The following is a 5,495-nucleotide window of genomic DNA, read 5'->3' as shown; positions in this document are numbered from 1 at the left end:
TCATCTCCCCTGCCCCGGGGCTCTGGAGCAGCGAGGAGGGGCCGGGGGGGATGCCCAGGGCGCGGAGGGGGAGGGCTGGTGTCCCTGAGCCTTGCGGGAAAGGGGGGGATTGCCGCTGGAGGCAGCGAGCGCCTCGTCTCAGGAGGCTGCAGGCTCCCTTTGCAGCGGGAGGTGGGTGCAATAGGGTGTCCAAGCACGCAGAGGGTGCGTGCCACAGCTCAGCACCAGCAATCGCTGTGTCCTCTGCAAAGCGGAGGAGGCGTTGGGGTAGGAGCACCATGCATCAGCCCTGCCGCCTCCCCTCACTCAGGAGAGCGCGGCGATGCTGGGCAGCCCCCGGCAGCAGAGGCAGGGCTGCAGCTGGCTGAGGGCAGAGGAGCAGCCTGTGAGACTTTGGGGCATTCACGTCAAAATGCTCGTGTCCTGGCACCAGTCAGCCCCTGCGACCTCCTTGGCAGCGGCTGGAGGAGGCCCTGGTGCTGGGGCGGTAAGCAGAGCTCCTCCAGCCTGCTGGGCGACTGCCATCCCAGCGGGAATTTCGGGACCTCTGATACCTCCTGTTCCCGGACCTGCCTGTCCCCCCTGCCCAACTACCTGGGCTGGTCCCCACTTCCACTCCATCCTGCCCTGGGGAGCAGCAGAGTCCGTGGGCTGGGTCATGCCAGCCAGCCAGGAGCAACATCCCCACTGCCCCTCCAGCATCCTCCTGCTCCCCAGGCCTGGGCACCCGGCCGAGCCCCCCCTTTTGCGGGCGAGCAGCTGGCAGATGGGACCTGCCGGCATCTTCCCATGCCTAGCAAGGGGGAGGCAGGAGCCAGAAAATCCTGTGCAGGGAGCCAGGGAGCTGCCGGTGACATTCATGCTGGTCGCCGGAACAATTCCCGTACGGCATGTGCAGCCTGGGGCTCCCTGAGGACTCGCATTCTCCCAGCAGACACTGGCACGGCGGGGCCAGGGGGGCTCATAACGGCCCCCTTTGTGCGGGTGGCGGGAGGAGAGGTGAAGCTTTGACGTCAGCCCGGGAGGAATTCCTTAATGCCATTCAGGCCTCCCTCGCCCGCGTTGCTAATTGCATTTTATGTAATAGCTGCAGCTGGGTTCCCAGTCCGCTATTGAGAGCGGGATAAGACAGAGTGACGGGGGCGGCGGGGGCCCGGGCAGCGCCAGTGGCTGCGAGGCACACTGAGCCAGTGTCACCGGGCACGAGGACCCTCATGGCCCTGCACCCTGGGGCCCCGGGACTCAGCCACCCCTTCCCCGGCGTGGGGAGCAGCTCGCATCCACTGTGAGCCGCATTGCGTGGGGCTGGCATGGGGGTGCATGCAGAGGCTGGTGCCCGCTGCACACAGGGAGGACAGACATTGGGAGCTCAGTGGGGAAAGCCAGAGACGGGTCAGAGGGGAGAGGGGCACCAACGCTGTGGCCAAGCCGGCGGGTGGGACCTCTCCGGCCAGCACAGCCAGAGGAGCGCTTCCCTCTGCAGGGTTTCCCTTCGCTCCCCGTTTGGGGATGGTTTGCAGCATTGCAACCGTGCCGCCAGTGCCACCCAAAGGCACCGCGGGGTGCCCGGGTCCCGTGGCGTGGGGCGAGGGGTGGCCAGGCAGCACTGGCCCCCTTCCCCTGCCTCATGTGCATGATCGCCTGTCACTGCAGTGAGCTTGGAAGAAGTAGTAATAAATTGTTTTGGTATCTAAGGGGTAATTGTATTTAATGGACACGAACGAGGCAGTGATTTACCTCGCTAGTGTTACACCGTCAGGTTTCCAGCTGCGTGAGCCTCAGACGATAAAATAATGTATTTTCTGCCCTCTACTCTGCTGTTGGATCTCCCAAAATATCCCCGCAGGGTCCCCGTGGCTCTGGGGACCTCCCTGCGTGCCCAAAGAGAGGAGCAGCAAGAACTGGAGGCTGCTCCCTCATGCAGGGACCCAGAGGCACTCACCTCCTTTTTGGGGTGCTGCTGGCATTGCCTCCCCCCCCTGGTTTGCCCCCCCTCACCCCGCTGCAAACCCTGGCATGGAGACCCTCACCCAGGCACTGGCAGGGACAGGCCGACCCAGGCACACGGTGGGGGTGCAATGCAGAGGGGGAGTTTTCCCAAGGAGGAGGAGGACGACGACGACGAAGGGGGTTTGGGGGGGGGGGATGTTGGCAATCATCAATGGGAAAGACGGCGGGACCCCAGACATCCCCTCCCCCCTGCCGGCGTGGCCAAGCTTAGGCTGTAAAAAGAAAGAGCTGGTACCAAGGATAACATGCTTCGCATTCCTGCGCTGTCTCCGGGGGAATTTCGACTGATCTACATGAAAAATACTCGCTGCCCCCGAGGTCAAAGTGTCTGGAGGAAAAATTTCCGAGCGGAAAAGCTTAAAGCGGTGCAAAGCCACAGCCAGCGGCCGGCTCCGGGGCGCTTGGGTCTCACCTGGCGTGAGAGGCGGTGGCCAGTGCCTGTGCCACCATGGCTGGTGCCAATGCCACCACCATGGCCGGTGCCTGTGCTAGTGTGGGCAGTGCCTGTGCTAGTGTGACCGGTGTCAATGCCACCACGGCCCTCCCCAGATCACGGCAGGGCACAGGAGGCTGCTGCCGCCACCCGTGAGCCTGTCCTGCCTCCATCATCCCCATCGGGGCCGGGGGGGTGTCTGCCTGCTCCCCACGTGCAGCTTCACTTTTCTTTCCTGCAGCCAAGGAAAGGTGGGGAGGGAGCCACTGCTGGGAGCCAAAAACGCCCCGCGCAGCCCCTTTCCTCCAAGCCACTGCAGTTAAAACCACAGCTTGCGAGTCCAACCTCCTGCCGTGAGCTCCTGCAGCCGCTCGTGGAGGACAAGTCCTGGCTGGAGACAGAGACAGGGACAGGCAGGTCGGCACGGGTGGTCTCAGATGCCACCTGCCTGCACCGTACCAGTGATGCGGCTTTGGGAACCGCCTGCTTTCCAGACCGCTGCCATATGCCCTCACACTCTTGGCCAACACAGGCACTTCAGCTGCCCCCGGGGGCGTGCGGACCCCTCCCAGGAGTTGCTCTCGGCAAGCTGAGCGCCCAGCAGTGAACACCATGACCCCGTGGGCTGCAACTTTCTCCCTCTCCAGGGCTGCTGCCGATGGTGGGAGAACCGGGGCACCCATGCACATCGTCTGCAGCCACCAGAGGCACATCAGCCACACCGTAGAGCAGCTCCTGGTGACACCGGGCTTTGGAAAGGCCAACGCCTGTGGGTGCTGGCTGCTAGAAACGTGCTGTCCTTCTGCCACGGGCTGGTCCCTGGCCCTGCAGCAGCACAAGGGCTGCCAGCCCCCGAGCCTGAGCTCCCTGCCCTGTGCACCCACGCTCGGGCACACGGAATGAACAGCAGCACCTCGAGCTCATAGGAACCCAGCAGCCCGCAGCTCAGCTGTGCAGGGAGGGAGAGCAGGGGAAAAGCCCCGAGGTTACCCCCTGAACTGTGTGGAGCAGAGCCCCGGTGGATCTGGCTGCTGTCATGCTCATGGCCAATCTAATAATTTAATTGCACATTTAAAAATAAATACTCGTCTGGGGTTGGGGGAAAGAGGCTTATGGAAGAAAATGAAGAGGAATTTAATTAAGGGCAGTGCTGGGAATGTCTCTACCACAATAAAGATAAGGAGGATCAATTGCTTCTTCCTAGGATCAAAGCGAAGGGCTGGAGGGGGGAAGCGGGGCTGTCGGGCGGCTACAAAGCGCAGGGGAGGGAGGGGAAGGCAGGGAGAGAAAGGCACACAAGAGAAAGCGGGAGAAAGACAGCTAGATGAGATTAGAAAAATAATTGATCATGTAGCTCCCCGAGGGCTGCCCGGACTCACAGGTCGATCGTAGCGTGGTGGAGGCTGGGGGGAGTCTGTGCTGTCTCCCCGGCTGCCCACCGCCCCCAGCTGCCTCCTGCCTGGCAAGAGCCACCAGGAAGGAGCAGAGGGAAAGGGCAGCACCGTCCCTCCCTTTCAGACTGCCTTATCTCAAGGTGCCGACCCAGCCGAGCACCGGCTGGGGACCCCTCAGCTGAGACCATGGCTTGGTTGTGCCGGTCCCCAGTCACCCTCGCGGGGCTGAGCGAGGAGCGATGCGCAGGTCCCAGCGTAAATCAGATTAAACGTTCGGTGCCTCATGCCAGGCACCAAATGGCCAAAGGTATTGGCCAAAGGCTCAGGGTCCTGCTACCCTCCCAGGCCTCCTGGAGGGTCTGTGTCCCTGTGCCCCGTGCACATGGGCTGGTGCCTTCCCAGCTGCCGAGAGCAGTGCGTTGCGGGCAGAAGCAGGCAGGGCACAGAGGTGCGGGGCTGCACCGTGGGCAGCCCCCGGCTACACGCACCCTCATCCCGGCCCTTCGGCTGCCTGTGGAGCACTGTGGGTTTGCACAAGCCGCTGGCAGTTGTCCTTCAGGCAGCGCGGGTCCCCGGGCTGGCCCGTCTCGGGCAAAGCCCTGACAGCGCAGTGACTCAGGTGGCCCTGTGGGACACAGAGGTTTGCAACACCTTCTCTCACCACCGTGCCATGGCGATGGCATCCCTGCAGTGCCCAGGCCAGCGCCCCTCCGGCCGGGCACGGCTCCTCTGAGGCTGGTGCACCGGGGGAAAGCCAGACCCCAAGGGAGGCTGCACCCCAACACCGCGACCCTGCCGGCCGGGTCTGCATGGCAGCGGGCGCAGGGCTGCCGTTAGCCAGCACAGAGGGAGCAGGAGGCTCCAAAACACCTCTGCCAAGAGCCATTTCTGCATCGGCTGCGAGCTTCCCTCCCCCAGCCCGGTGCCGCAAGGGAGCTTGTCCCGTGTCTCACATGGAAAGGGAGTGTGGGACTGCTGGGAGCTGCAGGGGAGGGTGAATTTCCCAGCGTATCTGGTTGCCTGTGAATGCAACGACCCTGCCGGCCGGGTCTGCATGGCAGCGGGCGCAGGGCTGCCGTTAGCCAGCACAGAGGGAGCAGGAGGCTCCAAAACACCTCTGCCAAGAGCCATTTCTGCATCGGCTGCGAGCTTCCCTCCCCCAGCCCGGTGCCGCAAGGGAGCTTGTCCCGTGTCTCACATGGAAAGGGAGTGTGGGACTGCTGGGAGCTGCAGGGGAGGGTGAATTTCCCAGCGTATCTGGTTGCCTGTGAATGCAAAGAAGCACCCAGACAGGATTTTTTTTTTTTGAAAGGGCTGGAACTGGCAGATCCCGAATTCGGGACGTTGGTACCCAGCCATTCAAGGCAGTCCTGATGATCCAGTGAGGCAACGCTTTGCATCTTTAGGCACCCTAGTAACTGTGTGACTCCAGTTTTTTCAGGTGTAAAATGGGAACACCAATACCCATCTACCCACAAGACCTACCACGGAGTTGCCAGGAGGCCTACTTCTTGCTCGCGGTGTTTGCATAGGTTGGGACATCATTGCCATGTCAGGAGCAGGTTTGCATCCCAGCTGGGAACTTCCTGCAGCGGCACTGCCCTGCGTGTGAGCGGAGCTGAGCCCCGACCCCCCCCCCAGCCCCCGCCTCCGCAAAA

The sequence above is a fragment of the Aptenodytes forsteri genome, unplaced genomic scaffold, assembly GCF_000699145.1.
Source record: "Aptenodytes forsteri isolate BGI_AS27 unplaced genomic scaffold, ASM69914v1 Scaffold142, whole genome shotgun sequence".
Classification (NCBI taxonomy): Eukaryota; Metazoa; Chordata; class Aves; order Sphenisciformes; family Spheniscidae; genus Aptenodytes; species Aptenodytes forsteri.
The sequence above is the reverse complement of the archived record's forward strand: the minus strand, read 5'-3'. Positions refer to the sequence as shown.